This window comes from Physcomitrium patens, chromosome 9, assembly GCF_059467195.1.
Source record: "Physcomitrium patens ecotype Gransden chromosome 9, ASM5946719v1, whole genome shotgun sequence".
Classification (NCBI taxonomy): Eukaryota; Viridiplantae; Streptophyta; class Bryopsida; order Funariales; family Funariaceae; genus Physcomitrium; species Physcomitrium patens.
Window position 1 is genome coordinate 3141876 of NC_143418.1, and position 19162 is coordinate 3161037.

The window sequence follows — 19162 nt, forward strand, 5'->3', positions numbered from 1 at the left end:
TGTAATGGTTTTTTGTTTATTCTATTATGTTTGCTTCAATTATGATTCTACAAAAAATACCAAAAATGTTTGGTATAAACTTATAAAAAAAAACGTAAAGTATTAAATTTTCTATTATCTTCTATTTATTTATGACATCTAAATAGTCTTTTATTAATATTTTAATTAAATCTTCCTATATATATTAATATTCATTCATTCTTTTATTGAATAGCCATGATACAACACAATACTAATTTAAACTAGTGAAATCAAAGCAAATGTTTTAATTAAGTCTTTTTTATTCCTGCTTATTAGGTTGTATTATACTTTATAATTATGTCTTGTATACATGATATTTGTAGCATAAATATTTTTTAGTTTGTAGCATAAAAGCTTTGTCATAATAATTTATTCATTAAATTAAAAATATAAAATAGTCTAGCATATAATTCAAGAATAATATGCTAAATAAAGAAACATGTTAAATAGATCCAACTTTTTATTAAATCAACTCATCCATCATCACAAATTAGTACATGGATTGTTCAACTCTTCTTCATTATATTAGGGACATATTTCTTAGAACTTTCTAGAGAGAAGTTGCTAGAACCTTCTAGAAAACAAGCCTCTGGAACCTTCTAGAAGAGAAGCCTCTGGAACCTTTTAGAGAGAAGTTTCTAGAAGCTTCTAGAAGGGAAGTCTCTGGAACCTTCTAGAAGAGAAGTTTCTAAAAGCTTCTAGAAAGGAATCCCCTGGAACTTTCTAGAAGCTTCCTAGTTAATAGAAGTAGCTCTAGAAGTTTCTAGAACCTTCTAGAAAGGAAGCCTCTGGAATCTTCTAGAAGCTTCCTAGTTAATAGAAGTAGCTCGAGAAGCTTCCTAAGTAGGAGTATATATAGGGATCGAGGCTGAAGAGTTCTTCAGTCTCGACAACACATCTCTTGGAGTTCTAGCTCACCTTTCTGGTGTTGTTCTTGTACTCATCTGTTTAATCTAGTTTTGCCACTTCTTCTTGAACTTCTTGTTAGATTTCAAGTCTGTATTTTGTGTCCGTGACAATTTGTTGAGACTACACTAACTTGAGATATCAGAGCTAGTTCTTTCTTAACAGAGTGTGGATTACCCCTCTACTTGAAGGTATACTAGCATTTTTTAGAGGTTGCGGATTACCCTCTTCTAAACTGATACTTCTTCTGTTACAATATTGGAGTCTTATTCTTCTTGGAGAGAGTGGATTACCCCTCTTCTTAAAATTCTTAAGGCATTTTATAGGTTGTGGATTACCCTCCTATAAACCAATATTGCCTTTTATAGGGTCATTTTTGTCCTTCTTTTAGAATGGCCAGAGGTCAAGACATTAGTATGACAGAAAGTTCGGAGTCTAAGTTAGATGCTATTATGAATGCCCTCGCTACGTTATCACAAAGAACTGCAGAGATTGAAGGAGTGGTGGCAAGGCTTCATAATGATGGAGTATCTAGGATAGCACAATCTAAACTACACCAGCCTCAAATTTTGGCACTTGGAGAAACAACTTTATATCAAGTTCGACAAGAATCACTAGTTCTACAACATAAGGAGCCTTGAGTTAGCCTTCCAGATAAGTTTGATGGAACACGTTCCAAGTTTCGAGGATTCGTCAATCAAATCAGGTTGATAACAGTTTTACAGCCCGAACGATATCCAACGGAGGAGTCACGTGTTGGGCTTGTTGGAACCTTACTTAAGGGACAAGCTCTATCATGGTTTGCTCCTTTGTTTGAGAAACAATCATCCATATTAAACAACTTCGAAACCTTTTTGGAAGCATTTGCGGAAGCATTTGGTGAACACGATAAGGTTCGATGGGCTACAATAAAGATCTGGTCGCTACGACAAGGGATGCGTTCTACATCAGTCTATGCTTCGGATTTCAGGCAATTAGTATGCGACATCAATTGGGATGAAGAAGCGTTGATGAGTCAATTCTATTGGGGTTTAAGAGATGATGTGAAGGATTTGCTGTTAACTCTTCCTGATCCACGAACGCTCAATGAAGCCATTAGCCAAGCTGTGAAGTGTGATAATCGCCTATTCCAACGTCGCCAAGACCAACGCTCAAGACAACATACAATTCGCCATGCTCCAACTATGTCGGCAAGCGGTGTGAATTCGCATTCAGAGGTGGAAGACATGCAAATTGATGCGATACGTATCAAATCTCTTACTATAGAAGAAAAAAAGCGACGTATGGAGGAAAATTTATGCTTGTATTGCGGTGGAGAAGGCTACAAAGTCGGAAACTGCCCCAAAAAGCAAAATCGAGGTATAGTCAAGACTAGGGGAGTATTTGTTCAGGAAAACAAGGATGCCTAGCCACAGTAGGAACCGTGCGGCTGGACAATGAAATATCCCAACAATAATCAGGTTCCTTTCTTTCTGCCCAACCTGCACTTTGTTTTACAATCCCTCTATTTATCGGCCCTCAAAAACTGAGAACCTTAGCACTACTAGACTCAGGAGCATCTCCTTGTTTTTTAGACGAAGAATTTGCAAAGCATCATAAGATCCCTTTAGTACAAAAATCAAAACCTGTTCATGTTGAGGTCATAGATGGGCGACCTTTATTGTCTGGTAGCATCACCCATGAATCAAAACCTATAGAAGTAACGTTTAAAGACCATAGTAGTCATATTATTTTTAATATTATTAGAACCCCATCAAATCCTATTATTCTTGGTCTTTCTTGGTTGGAAAAACATAATCCATTGATAGATTGGAGGTTTCGGAAGATGACTTTTCCCACAAAACCACCCAAGAAAAAACCTAGTAAAAAACCTCGAAAAAAGAAATCCTTATTCATTGGAGCAAGAACGTTTATAAGATCATCTAAGGAAGGCACTCCATTTGTCATTTATGCGGTTCCAACTACCGAGGAGAAGATCTCAACAGCAAGTATATCGGAGCAATATAAAGATTTTGAAGACGTGTTTCAAAAGAAGAACGCCGACATACTACCGGAACACCGACCATATGATTGTGCCATAGACTTGCAAGAAGGAGCACAACCACCTTTTGGCCCAATCTACAATCTATCGCAAACGGAGTTGGCAGAGTTACGAAAGTACATCGACGAGAATCTAGCCAAGAACTTCATTCGTCATTCAAAATCATTAGCTGGAGCACCCATCTTATTTGTGAAGAAGAAAGATGGATCATTACGGATGTGTGTGGACTATCGAGGCCTCAACAAGGTAACAAAGAAAAATCGTTACCCATTACCCTTAATTTCTAGTCTCTTAGAACAACTTGGACGTGCGAAGATCTTTACAAAAATTGATCTAAGAGGAGCTTATAATCTCGTACGAATCAAGGAAGGAGATGAGTAGAAGACAGCATTCCGTACAAGGCATGGTCATTTCGAATATAATGTCATGCCTTTTAGTCTTACCAATGCTCCAGCGGTTTTCCAACATATGATGAATGACATCTTTTGAGAACACCTCGACGATTTTGTTGTCATCTACTTGGACGATATTCTAATATTCTCTAAAAATGAGGAAGAGCATGAGAAGCATGTTCGTTTGGTCTTGGAGAAACTATGCAAGCGAGGACTATATGCCAAATTAGAAAAGTGTTTATTTCACCAGATGGAGATGGAATTTTTGGGGTTCATTGCGACTATAGAAGGTTTGAAGATGGACCCCAAGAAAGTAGAAGTAATCATGTCTTGGGAGGCTCCGAAGACGGTTAGAGACGTACAATGCTTTCTTGGTTTTGCTAACTTCTATCGAATCTTCATCAAGAATTATTCTCAAGTTGCTGCTCCTCTCACTCGATTAACATGCAAGGATAAGTTGGAATGGAGACCTTTGGCGGAGAAGGCGTTTCAAGATTTGAAGACATCATTTACTACAACTCCAATTTTGGTACATCCAGACTTTACAAAGGCCTTCTATTTAGAAACTGATGCTTCAGATTTTGCTTTGGGAGCTGTGCTTTCACAAATGAGTGAAGATAAGAAGCTCCATCCAGTTGCATTCTATTCTCGGAATTTCTCTGCTGCTGAAATCAATTATGAGATCCACGATAAGGAACTTCTTGCTATAGTGGATTCTTTCGAAGAATGGCGTCACTTTCTTGAAGGAGCTGCACATCCAGTAATCGTATATACGGATCACAAGAATTTGGAATATTTCATGACGGCTCAAATTTTAAATCGGCGTCAAGCTCGGTGGAATATGTCGCTATCTAGATTTGATTTTGTTATCACTTATCGACCTGGAAGGCAGCAAGGACTATCCGATGCTTTATCAAGGAGATCGTATCTTGCACCAAAGGCTAGAGAAGCAGCGTTTGATCAACAATGTACAACGTTATTGAAGCCAGAGAGATTTCAACTTTGTGCTACTATTGTATCATTTGATGCTGACTTCCTAAACCAGGTACGTGCTATGACCATTAAAGATTCAGTAGCCATTGATATCAAGCAACATATCAATGACGACAAGTTCAAGGTGGAGGGAGATCTTTTATACTTTGAAGAGCGATTGTACATTCCAAAAGGACTAGCTGTTAGGGACATAGTCCTTAGACCTTTCTAGAGACAAGTTTCTAGAACCTTCTAGAAAGAAGTCTCTAGAAACTTCCAGAAGATTCCTTGAATATTCTCTTGGAATATTCTTCAAAGATTCCCTAAAGATTCTTTGAAGATTCCCTAAAGATTCCTTTAGAAGGCTCTAGAAGATTCTTAGAATATTCTAGTAGATTCTAGGAAGTTACTTGAGAAGCTTCCTAGCTCTTAGGTAATTACTCGAGAAGCTTCATAGTTCTTGGGAAGCTTCTTGATGCGCTCCCTTAGAACCATAGGCCAGTAGTATATATAGGAGTCGAAGCTGAAGAGTTCTTCAGTCTCGACAACGCATCTCTTGAAGCTCTAGCTCAATTCTCTTGGCGTTGCTCTTGTACTCATCTGATAATCTAGTTCTTGTCATTTCTTCTTGAACTTCTTGTTTAGATTTCTTGTTTGTATTTTTGGTCCGTGAGAGTTTGTCGAGACTGCCTTTATCTTAATATCAAAGCTGAATCCTTCTTGTTTGAGAGTGGATTATCCCTCTTCTTGAAGGTATTCTAGCGCTTTAGGGGTTGCCGATTACCTTCCTCTAAACTGATATTTTCTCAATCACAATATCAGAGCTTAGTTCTTTGAGGCAGAGAGTGGACTACCCCTTTCCTTAGAGATACTTGAGCGTTCTAAGGGTTGCAGATTACCCTCTCTTGGACTGATATTAATTCCTTCTTTTTTTTTAGCATAGCTAGTAGAAAAGACTATTAACATCGATTTCAGAGCTTTGCCTTCTCGATAGAGTGCGGATTACCCCTCTTCTCGAAAGCATTGAGGCATTTTTAGAGGTTGCAGATTACCCTCCTCTAAAACTGAAATCGTTTAGTATTTTTTTTTTCTTTTCTCCGAGTAGGTTTTAGTGACAGGTAGTGCTACAATTTTCTCCAAGAGACTTAGCAATTTCTTCTTCTCTCAAAATTTTAATCCATCTATTCTCTAAATATGGAAGTAGACCAGGTCATAGACAGTGCATCTCCACAAGTAGACAATAGAGTGGCAACTCTTGCAGATCTTCAAGCTCTTATGAATAGTGTACGAAAGGAGATTGTATTTCTTCGCAATCCAAGTAAAGAACCTCAAATTGATCTAGTGACCGAAGAAGCTAGACGCGAAATTCATAGCCTACAACAAGAGATTATTCAACTGAGAGAAGCAAGACATGTGTCACATACGACCCCTATAGATACTTCAAGGATTAGTACGAAAGAACCAAAAGCGAGTATGTCAGACAAGTTTGACAGAACAAGAGCCAACTTTCGAGGTTTTGTGCAACAAGTACGGCTTTACCTACGCCTATACCTTTCTCGTTATCCAAATGGATTTACCCAGGTTGCTTTCATAGGTACTCTTCTATCAAGAAATGCTCGCTCTTGGTTTGTTCCACTATTGGAGAAGGATTCTCCAATATTGTACGACCTAGAGGCTTTCATAGAGAGACTTACTGCTGCGTTTGGAGATAGCGATCGAGAAAGAGTGGCTGAAAGAAAGATACAAAATCTGCGACAAGGATCACGTTCTGCTGCAATCTATGCTGCAAAATTTCAACAGCTTACATGTGATCTTGATTGGAATGATAAGGCGTTCATGACACGATTTCGATATGGACTGAGAGATGATGTCAAGAACTTATTGATCACCATGCCTAAGGCGGATACTTTAGAAGAACTTATATCTCAGGCAATTATTTGTGACAACCGCCTCTTTGAATTACGACAAGAAAGACGATCAGGCTGGAGAAATGATGGAGCATTTGCTACATTTTCAAAAGGTCCAGAGAATCACTCCACAGATCCTGAACCCATGCAAATTGATGCGGTACATTTCAAACCCCTCACAGCTGAGGAAAGGAAGCGACGGTTTGAACAAAACTTGTGTTTATATTGTGGAGAAGCGGGCCATAAAGCTGTAGATTGTCGGAAGAAACAGAAGCCTCAAACAACAAGACTCAGGAGTACAAGCATGCAGGAAAACAAGGACGCCCAGCCACAATAGGGACCGTGCGGCTGGACATCTCAACATCCAAAATTAATCAAGGTCCCTTTCTCTCAGCTCAACCTTCAGATTGTTTTATGGTGCCTTTACATCTGGATATTCAAGAACTACAAGTCGATGCTTTATTAGACTCGGGTGCATCCGCTTGCTTTATAGATGAAGAGTTTGCCAAGCTTCACAATATTTCTCTTGTAAAGAAACTTAAGCCTGTCCATGTAGAAGTCATAGACGGACGACCATTGTCTTCGGGCAATGTTATCCATAAAACTAAACCATTGAAGGTACGTCTTGAAAACCATGAGAGTAATATTGTGTTTAATGTTATCAAGACCCCTTCATGTCCTATCATTTTGGGACTATCTTGGCTTGATAGATATAATCCATTGATAGATTGGAAGTTGTGGAAAGTGACATTTCCAACAAACTCCTTGAAGGTAGAATCAGCTAAAACAATGTCTAGAAACAAATCCTTGTTTATAGGTGCAAGGGCTTTCATGAAGGAAGCCAAGCAAAATACACCTCTTGTCATCTTCGCAACTCCGACTCGAGAAGATGCAACTCCGACTTTGGTTATTCCAAAGCAGTATGAAGAATTCAAAGATGTCTTTGAAAAGAAGAATGTTGATATGCTGCCAGAGCATCGACCCTATGACTGTGCCATTGAATTGCAAGAAGGAGCACAACCACCTTTTGGACCAATCTAAAATTTGTCGCAGACGGAGTTGACTGAGTTGCGAAAGTACATTGACGAGAATCTAGCCAAGAACTTCATCCGTCATTCGAAGTCGCCAGTTGGGGCACCAATCTTATTTGTGAAGAAGAAGGATGGCTCACTACGGATGTGCGTGGACTATCGAGGTCTCAACAAGGTGACAAAAAAGAATCGCTACCCACTACCTTTGATCTCTGGTCTTCTAGAACAACTTGGGCGTGCAAGGATCTTTACAAAGATTGACCTAAGGGGAGCTTACAACCTTGTGCGAATCAAGGAAGGAGATGAATGGAAGACAGCTTTCCGAACAAGGTATGGCCATTTTGAATACAATGTCATGCCTTTTAGTCTTATTAATGCTCCAGCTGTCTTTCAACACATGATGAATGACATCTTTCGAGAGCATCTAGACGATTTTGTTGTCAGCTATTTAGATGATATTTTGATATTTTCTAAGAACGAGGAAGAGCATGAGAAGCACGTTCGTCTGGTACTAAAAAAACTACGAGAGCGAGGACTCTATGCCAAATTGGAGAAGTGCTTATTTCACCAAACTGAGATGGAGTTTTTGGGATTCATCGCGACTACGGAAGGCTTGAAGATGGATCCAAAGAAGGTGGAAGCAATCATGTCCTGGGAAGTTCCGAAGACGGTTAGGGACATACAATGTTTTCTTGGATTTGCTAACTACTATCGGAACTTCATCAAGAATTATTCTCAAGTTGTTGCCCCCCTCACTCGGTTAACGTGCAAGGACAAGCTTGAATGGGGACCTATCGCAGAAAAAGCATTTCAAGATTTGAAGATGGTATTTACTACAGCTCCAATCTTGGTACATCCGGACTTTACAAAGGCCTTTTATTTGGAGACAGATGTTTCGGATTTTGCTTTGGGAGCTGTACTTTCACAGATGGGCGTAGATGAGAAGCTCCATCCAGTTGCGTTCTATTCTCGAAAATTCTCTGCTGTTGAGATCAACAATGAGATCCACGATAAGAAACTCTTTGCTATAGTAGATTCTTTCCAAGAGTGGCGCCACTTTCTCGAAGGAACTGCACATCCAATGACCGTATATACGGATCACAAGAATTTGGAGTATTTTATGTCGGCTTGGGTTTTGAATCGGCGTCAAGCTCGGTAGAGTATGTCGCTATCCAGGTTCGACTTTGTTATTACTTATCGGCCTGGGAAGCAACAAGGGTTGTCCGATGCATTATCAAGGAGATCATATCTCGCGCCAAAGGCTAGAGATGCAGCATTTGATCAACAGTGCACGACATTTTTGAAGCCAGAGAAATTTCGGCTCAACGCAGCTATTGTACCAATTGATGCTGACTTCCTCGACCAGGTACGGGCCGCAACCATTGAAGATTCTCTAGCCCTTGATATCAAGCAACATGCTAGTGATGATAAATTCAAGATGGAAAGAGATCTAGTATATTTCGAAGAGCGGTTGTATATCCCAAAAGGGCCAGCACGACTCCGAGTTCTTCAATCTCGTCATGACTTTCCAGCTGCGGGACATTTTGGATTCAATAAGACCTTGGAACTTATTTCCTGTGATTTCTGGTGGCCTCAAATGTGGAAGGATGTGAAAGATTTTGTTGTATCTTGTGACATTTGTTCAAGATCCAAAAACCCTCGACATCGGTCTTATGGACTTCTACAGCCATTGCCTATTCCGCGCCGACCATGGTCTTCGGTTTCCATGGACTTTATTACGGATCTACCACCATCAAATTCATTTGACAGTATTTTTGTTGTCGTAGACCGACTTACAAAGATGGCGCATTTTGTCCCTTGCAAGAAGACATCGTCAAGCGAAGACACAGCAAGACTCTTTCTTGATAATGTGTATCGATATCATGGTCTACTAGATGATATCGTATCGGATCGAGGAACCCAGTTTGTGTCAAAGTTTTGGAAATCTCTTTTTGAGATATTGAAGGTGGATATCAAGCTTTCTTCGACATTTCATCCTCAAACGGACGGCCAAACAGAACGGGTGAATCAAGTTTTAGAGCAATATTTACGTTGCACCATCAACTATCAACAAGATGATTGGGCCGCATATCTATCGCTAGCCGAGTTCGCATATAACAACACCCTTCATGCGTCAACTCAACAAACGCCATTCTTTTCCAATTATGGATACCATCCGAAGCTTGACTTATGGAGTTCGTCAACGATTAACAATCCGGCAGCTGAAGGATTGGTGAAGGAGCTTTCGCAGCTTCAAACTACATTGAAGCTTCAATTGTAAACTGCCCAAGAATCTTACAAGGCGTCCACGGACAAATTTCAGAATTAGGCACCTAAATTCACGATTGGAGACAAAGTTTGGCTGCTTCGACGAAATATTAAGACCAAGCGGCCATGTGACAAATTGGACTATCGGAGATTGGGACCATTTGTTATCCAGAAGCAGATCAATCCTGTAGCGTATCGTCTGGAGTTACCAGCTACTATGAAGGTACATCCTGTCTTTCATGTTTCTTTGTTGGAGCCTTATCGAGAATCGTCTTTTCTTGGAAGAGTACAATGTCCACCACCTAGCATAGAAATAGAAAACCACGAAGAATACGAGGTGGAAAAGGTCGTGGATTCACGGCAAAGACGGGGTAAATTAGAATACTTTGTGCATTGGAGTGGTTACGATATTAATGAACGAACATGGGAGCCGGCCAAAAATCTCGCGAATGCGCCGCAAAAGGTACAGGAGTTTCATCGACGATATCCTGAGAAACCCAAGCCGGTTCGACGATAGCTTCTTACTGAAGCTTGCTCATCCAAAAAACAGAAAAGAGGAGAGAGCACCACCAAAATCCATAGTTGATGTAGTCATTCTCTCCAAGATAGCGTAGAACTTTGTTAGTAGCCCAAGTTTGTTCTTATTGTTTTAGCCTTTGAATATGGATAGCCAAGATACTACACTTGTCATGTCATCTCAAGCAACTAGCTCACAAAGACGACCACGAGATGAAGAACCGCCTGCACCACAACGACGTCAAAGGATCCCGAGCAACAGATCGCTGGTGATTGTATTTGAGGTCGAGCCTGCCTACAATGGTCAGCCAGAAGGCGTATTTGCAGGACAATTTCACAATGAAGACACAGAGGTTCATGCTTGGTCAGAAGTTGAAGGCATGGGCCACTACCATTGGCTTCAAGGACCATTGAATCACTTGCCTCGTGAACAACAATTGGAGTTCATAGTAGAGGTTATGCGACAGATCTTCATTTTCTTACGTTGGTATTGACTGACGATAACATTGCTTCTCGGAGACCTCGAAGCTAAAGGAGGAGGTGATGTTAGGGACATAGTCCTTAGACCTTTCTAGAGACAAGTTTCTAGAACCTTCTAGAAAGAAGTCTCTAAAAACTTCCAGAAGATTCCTTGAATATTCTTCAAAGATTCTCTAAAGATTCTTTGAAGATTCCCTAAAGATTCCTTTAGAAGGCTCTAGAAGATTCTTAGAATATTCTAGTAGATTCTAGGAAGTTACTTGAAAAGCTTCCTAGCTCTTAGGTAATTACTCGAGAAGCTTCATAGTTCTTGGGAAGCTTCTTGATGCGCTCCCTTAGAACCATAGGCCAGTAGTATATATAGGAGTCGAAGCTGAAGAGTTCTTCAGTCTCGACAACGCATCTCTTGAAGCTCTAGCTCAATTCTCTTGGCGTTGCTCTTGTACTCATCTGATAATCTAGTTCTTGTCATTTCTTCTTGAACTTCTTGTTTAGATTTCTTGTTTGTATTTTTGGTCCGTGACACTAGCACGACTCCGGGTTCTTCAATCTCGCCATGATTTTCCAACTGCGGGACATTTTGGATTCAACAAGACCTTGGAGCTTATTTCTCGAGATTTTTGGTGGCCCCAAATGTAGAAGGATGTGAAAGATTTTGTCCTCTCTTGTGACATCTGTTCAAGATCTAAGAATCCTCGGCATCGCCCTTATGGACTTCTACAGCCATTGCCAATTCCACGTCGACCATGGTCTTCAATTTCTATGGACTTCATCACGGACTTGCCATCATCAAACTCATTTGACAGCATCTTTGTCGTGGTAGATTGGCTTACGAAGATGGCACACTTTGTTCCTTGTAAGAAGACATCGTCCAGTGAAGTCACAGCAAGACTCTTTCTCGATAATGTGTATCGATATCATGGACTACCAGATGATATCATATCAGATCGAGGTACCTTGTTCGTGTCAAAGTTTTGGAGATCTCTCTTTGGGATATTGAAGGTGGATATCAAGCTTTCTTCAGCTTTTCATCCTCAAACTGATGGCCAAACGGAACGGGTGAACCAAGTCTTGGAGCAGTACTTACGATGCAGCATCAACTATCAGCAAGACGATTGGACTGCATATCTACCGCTAGCCGAGTTTGCATATAACAACACCCTCCATGCGTCGACTCAACAAACACCATTCTTTTCCAACTATGGGTATCATCCGAAGCTTGATTTATTGAGTCCGTCAATAAATAACAATCCAGCAGCTGAAGGATTTGCGAAGCAACTATCAGAGCTTCAAACTATGTTGAAGCTTCAATTACAATCCGCTCTAGAATCCTATAAGATGTCTGCAGATAGATTTCGGAATCCAGCACCTACTTTCAAAGTTGGAGACAAAGCCTGGCTTCTTCGACGAAATATCAAGACCAAGCGACCATGTGATAAGTTGGACTATCGAAGATTGGGACCATTTATCATCCAGAAGCAAATTAATCCAGTGGCATACAGGTTGGAGTTACCGGCTTCTATGAAGGTACATCCAGTCTTTCATGTTTCTCTGTTGGAACCTTATCGAGAGTCATCTTTTCTTGGAAGAGTGCAATGTCCGCCACCTAGTATTGAAATCGAGAACCACGAAGAATACGAGGTTGAAAAGGTATTGGATTCACGGTGACGGTGGGAAAAGTTAGAATATCTTGTTCATTGGTGCGGCTATGACATTAATGAGCGAACGTGGGAGCCAGTTGAAAATCTTGCAAATGCGCCACAAAAGGTACAGGAGTTTCATCAACGACATCCCGATAAACCTAAATCAATTCGATGATAGCTTCTTTCTGAAGCTTGTTCTTCCAATAATATAAGAAAAGGGGAGAGCACCAGCAAAATTCATAGTTGATGTAGTTATTTTCTCCAAGATAGATCGTAGTTTGGTCTTTTGATATGGATAGCCAAGAGATAGATACTATGCCAGTCAGAGTATCGCAACCGAGTAGCTCACGAAGGCGACCCCGAGATGAAGAACTACATGTACCACGACGACGACGGAGGATACCGAGTAACCGATCACTGGTGATCGTATTTGAGATCAAGCCTGCTTACGATGGTCAACCAGAAGGCGTGTTTGCAGGACAATTTTATAATGAGGACACGGAAGTTCATGCTTGGTCAGAAGTCGAAGGCGTGGGCCACTACCGTTGGCTTCAAGGGTCGATGAACCACTTGCCTTGTAAACAACAGTTGGAGTTCATAGCAGAAGTTATGCGACAAATCTTCATTTTCTTGCATTGGTACTGATCAACAATATTGCTTCTCAGAGACCTCGAAGCTAAAGGAGGGGGTGATGTTAGGGACATATTTCTTAGAACTTTCTAGAGAGAAGTTGCTAGAACCTTCTAGAAAACAAGCCTCTGGAACCTTCTAGAAGAGAAGCCTCTGGAACCTTTTAGAGAGAAGTTTCTAGAAGCTTCTAGAAGGGAAGTCTCTGGAACCTTCTAGAAGAGAAGTTTTTAGAAGCTTCTAGAAAGGAATCCCCTGGAACTTTCTAGAAGCTTCCTAGTTAATAGAAGTAGCTCTAGAAGTTTCTAGAACCTTCTAGAAAGGAAGCCTCTGGAACCTTCTAGAAGCTTCCTAGTTAATAGAAGTAGCTCGAGAAGCTTCCTAAGTAGGAGTATATATAGGGATCGAGGCTGAAGAGTTCTTCAGTCTCGACAACACATCTCTTGGAGTTCTAGCTCACCTTTCTGGTGTTGTTCTTGTACTCATCTGTTTAATCTAGTTCTGCCACTTCTTCTTGAACTTCTTGTTAGATTTCAAGTCTGTATTTTGTGTCCGTGACACATTATCATAACTATGATCTGCATTTGGATAAAAGAATCATGATTTTTCAAAAATATGATTTATACAATCATAAAGATATGACCAATAACAATAGTTCTCAATGGTTATAAGTAATAGTTACTTCTCTTTGCTTTGCCTTGTTTTAACTATAAGTTTTTATATACTAAATCCTCTTCTTTTTCATCTTCTACTATAGTGTCACAATTTTTTTGATATTATATCTAGTCTTTAGAAAAGAAAGAAAGAATTGTGTACTTTAAGGTATTTGCATCTTGAAATAGAAAATAAGATACACATTATTCTTCTACCATATGGATATTTTAAATATTTTAAAGACATGAAAGAAAGTATAAATAGGTTTTTATATACTCAAAGATATATTATTTGTAAATAATGCTCTAACAAGCATTGAATGGATTTCAAATGTAAAAGAAAAAGAATTTATTGTGAAAAAAAATAACCTCATATATCAACTGAATAATGCAAGTTGATTGATTGGATGTCTATTTGAGTTGCATGTATGTTGATTGCGGGGTAGTATATAATAGCCCTTGATGATATAAAATAGTTTCTATAATCATGAAACTTTAGCTTTTTTTATATGCCATGATTAGTTCTAATACCTCTTTTATCATTGTGGTTGCTTTTTTTCTAAGAAGAAACATGATTTTTTTTTTTTTTTTTTTTTTTTTTTTTTTTTTTTTTTCTGTATTAATCCAACTTTTTCAATTATATGGAGATATTCAACCCATGTACATTAGTGCCAACTGAGGTTTGGCACTAATAAATACCATTGAAATTATCTTCTCTATTTTAATTGTCTTTTTTTGTATTTGACACATTCAAAAAGTATATTAGTTAATTATAAGAAAATCATTTTTAACTAAATTAAAAAAAAATATTAATTGTTATTCTTTAAAAATTGGACCAATGTGATGAGTGCTTCTTTTGTAAAGCTTTATATTATGGAATGATCCAATCTTTGTAACAAATATACTTCTATTGTCATTCATGCACGTGTTGTTTAATTACAAAATATCTAGATATCACAAAAGAATTGGTTTGTTAAAGCTTAGAAAAACAACTATCTTCACCTTAGAAGTATTTACATCATGAATCAAAGGTTAGCATTTGGTGTTGAAGTCATATTTAAAAGTGTCTACCAAAGATCTTCAAGAAGTTCAAATTTTTATCTCTTACTTTCTTGAGAATAAAATAAGATAGATTAAAACACATAAGAATTTGGAACAGATATGTATACATCATCAACAAAATATTGGTTTTTTCACATATGCCTATGTATGCTTTGAACCTTGTTTTTGAGCAATTTAAATAGGTAGAAGCATTGCTTTATGATAACAATTTTTCCTACATAAGGACATTGACAAACATTTTGGATCTTACTTATAAACATTGGATCTAAAGTAAAGTAAGAAATAGTGGCAATTTGATAATTAATAGTTTTCATCATCAATATTATTTGGTGAATACTTTTGAATTTTGAATTATAATATTTTTACAATATTAGTTTGCTACTTTTGAAGATCTTTGTCCTATCTACAATACTATTAGTTGTACATTTGATCTATTACATCTCTACTATAAGAGAAAGTTTGTAACCAACTATTAGAACTTGCATTGGTGATTGTCAAGTTGAAAAATTCAATAATTAGTTATTTGAAAGGCAAGCCACTTAAAACAATGAGTTGATTGAAACCATTTAGTAGACATGCAAAAGCATCTATCCAAAATTCTATTGTCATATTACATGAATGCATTGGATATCTAGTTGTAGAAGAAAAAATAGAACTTGCCAGAAGATGATCTTAACAACTTTAATATAAACTTATATAAACTCTAATTAAATAATAATAATAATAATAATAATAATCATTCTTTAATTAAATTCAAAAGTAATTTCAAGAAATTACAAGAAAAAAAATAAAAAATAAAAAATTAATCTTAATAAAATATATACAAAAAAAAATATCAAAAATATCAAAAATATATATTATAATTGAATCCTAAGTAAATTCTAATGTAATTCTCAAAAAATCTTAATAAAATCCTAAACTAATTTTCATCAAATTTTAAACCAAATCTTAATGAAATCCTATCCAAATTCTAATTAAATCTTAATCTAATTCTAAATAAATCTCAGACAAATTTTAATAAAATCTTAGTCAAATTCTAAACTTTAACCAAATCTTAGACAAATCTTGATCAATTTTAACCAAACTCTTGACAAACCATAAATTCTAATCAAATCCTAAATCTTAGATCAATCCTAATTAAATTCAAGTAAAATTTTAAATTCTAATCAAATCCTAAATAAGCCCTAATTAAATCATAAATCTTAATCTTTGACCAAACCTTAAACCAAATTTTAAAGAAATCCTAACCAAATCTTAGATCCTAAATTAATCCTAATCAATCTTTAATCAAATTCTAAATCTTAAATAAATTCTTAATAAATCCTATAATAGATTGAAAATTCAATAACTAATGCTTGAATTGTTCATTTTGATTCAAAATTTGCAAACTTACAGCAACTTAGTTAGCAATTAACATTAAAAATTTGAAGAAGATTGTATATACTAATTGCAAGAAAACTCCTAAAACCTCTTGATTGTTGACCGCCCTCCTTCTCCAATTTGAATGTTGATCTTTCAACAAAGATCTCTCCTTGCTAAATTGTTCAATTCTTCAAGAATTTGGATTGTGTATAAATATTCAAGTCTAAATTGCTCTTACCAATTTTTGCTTCAATCAAATTGGCAAATATTGCCAAATTGCAAAATCCCTCACTAACCCTAAATCTCAATTATTTGAGATCATAATCCATAAACATTCTTGTATTTTTCAATCTAACCACTCAATTGACCTCAAGTTTTTCACATACTATAAAACTCAAAAAACCCTCAAATTGGTAAATATATTTTTATTTCTCAAAATCGAAACCCACCAAGTACATTACTAATTTTGAAAATTCCTCAAAACTTTAATATTAATCCAAATGATATGAAACCAACTCTCAAAAACCTCTTTTTTAACTTTTTCTAAAATTTCTTTCTATTATTGATAAAATAATTCCAAAAACAACTAAAGTACTTGGTTTTACATCTTAAGATCTGAACTTAACCTTAGTTGGCAGCCAATCTTCTTTGGATATCAATTCTTATTTTTTTAAAGTAATTTTTGTTAAAATCAACTTCTAATTTCTTCCTACATAAGCTTATCTCCTTTATATTTCTAATCTATCTTATTTTGTCTTATTTTTAGCAATACAATGCAAATAGAATCTATTTTCACAAAAAATAATTTTAATACTATAAGATTTTACTATCAGCCTATCTTTTATCTATGTATTTTTGCTATATATTTTTAATTAGCCTCTTTTATAATAAAACACTTTCTTTCCTCTTTCACCTTATGTCTATGTTATTATACATCATTGCTTCATAGTTTGAAACTTTCAAAGAAACTCCAAATGTATGTCTTTGTAAAATTTGCAAAGGCTTTGGATATAAAATTTACACATGTCTTATTAGAGTTACTTTTCTTTTACAACTATCTATAAGTAAAACAAGGATACAATCAAATCTATAGTAGTAATCTACTCAGTTGATTTACATATAACCATGTTGTTGATGTCTTGTTCTAACAATCTAATTTGGATAGTTATTTAATTTATAGTACTAATAAGTAAAGTAATTTGTAGTATTAATCAATCAAGCAAGTAGAATAAATTAACAATACACAACCACTTTTGCTAAAAAGCTTTTCTTTTATTTTTATCAATAATGAATAAGATATTATTGATCAATCTTGTTTGTGTGAAGGATTTTTTATTGGATTAACATTAAGTACGGTTGCAAATTAACATGAAGTAGATACACTACATGAAGTATATTATCTACTTATCATCATCTTTCTACAAATGAAAGCAACTAGAAATTTGAGCATATATTTTGGTCCTTGTTTCAAGAATTCTTTCACTATCATCTACTTTAATCTCATTTCACAAAGTGTTGACAATGTAAGAAAATAATAAGCAATGTACTACAAATCAAAAATAAAATTGAATTACAGATTGAATTTCTTTGAAATGAGTAAATAACCAAGAATATAATGCTAGTAATATTAATATTATTGTAGTAGTGATTCAAGAATAAACATAAACCTTGACAAAGCACATATAATGTCAATACAAATTTCCTTCAAGGTTACAAGCTTAAATGGTTTTTTGCAAGGACCTAGACTTGTAATTCACTGTAAGAATACATACATTCACATCAAGATGTTGACTATCTATTAAATTTAAAATTCTACTTTTGATTTATAATAGGATGAATAAGACTAATATTTATAAATAAAATTTAACAGACAATTATTCTTTTATATGAAAATTTTTCTAATATACAACCTCAAATTTGGATTAAAAATATAAATATTATAGCTTACACTATAAGGCTTTGAAATCTTGCTGCTGCTTGAAAGAAAATCCATCCACTTACCAATTTTAGTCAAGTAATAATTTATGCATGAATATGACCTTTGTAATAAAATCAATGGAATAATGACATGCTAAGGTGCATTGACTGCCATGGTGCCACTCTACAATTCATTTTCACTATATGTTATGTTAGAGACAAAGCAAATGGCTATAAAAACTTTTAATAATTATAACCTAATTATAATTTTGCACACTATTCAACTTTGTACTTGATTATTTTATAAGTAATTTATAATTACTATAAAATTGAATCAAAGTTTAATGAAATAATAAATTAATAATATACTCAAAGAAAAAGTAGTGCTCTGAATGTCTTTTAGAAACTGAGACAAAGACAATATACACGCAAGGCTTTTGTATACCAATATAATACCAAATTAAAAGCTTTGTTGTTTTTGCAAAAAAAAATATATATATATCATTAACATTGTTTGTTTATAGTACAAAATATCTTCTTCTAAGATAATAAATAAAATCCCAAATTACAAAGACTTAAATAAGAATGTATCCATAGTAATGCATTTTCTCCAATTAAATGAATACTATAATATGACTATATTGCTAAATATCATGACTAAGAAACAATAAGTAGAGAGAGAAAGTAAGCAAGATAGGGATAGAGAAAGAGGCTTTGAAAATGAATACAACATAATTTGATAACAAATAAATTGTAGGATTTAATAAAAGAATATACTAGATGTATAATTAGTACCTATGGTTGATTTAAGTAAAGAAATTATCACAAAGATGCATATAATAGTAGCTACCATTCTACAAACTAAGGATCTAGAAAATTGACCATTTTGCCACAAGCTACTACTTTCATGTATTTCATAAGGCACATATTCTATGAGGTAATCCATCTCCATTCTTGACTTAATATAACTAGATTCTACATGTCCAACAACCAAATCCCCCCTATATTGCATTCTTTTAGTACAACATCCACTCATTCAACTTTCTTGTATATCCAAAACTTTGAATACAATAGTCAAATTAACATAAATATTGACAATGAAGCATATAGCAAATAATCTCACTAAAAATTAACACTTTGTGTATCATCATATTCTATAATTGAGTAATTTAATAAGAAAACCATATCATCTTTGCAAATGAGAAAACCAATAGTGATAAAATAAAAACCAAAAAATAAGACAAAAATGAGAGCCAAAGCAAGTAGATAAAAAATAACAAGACTTGACATTAAGCAATAACATCAAAATCCTAGACTAATGTGTCAATGAGCTTCTCCTTATTCTTGTTATTTCATTGTGTATC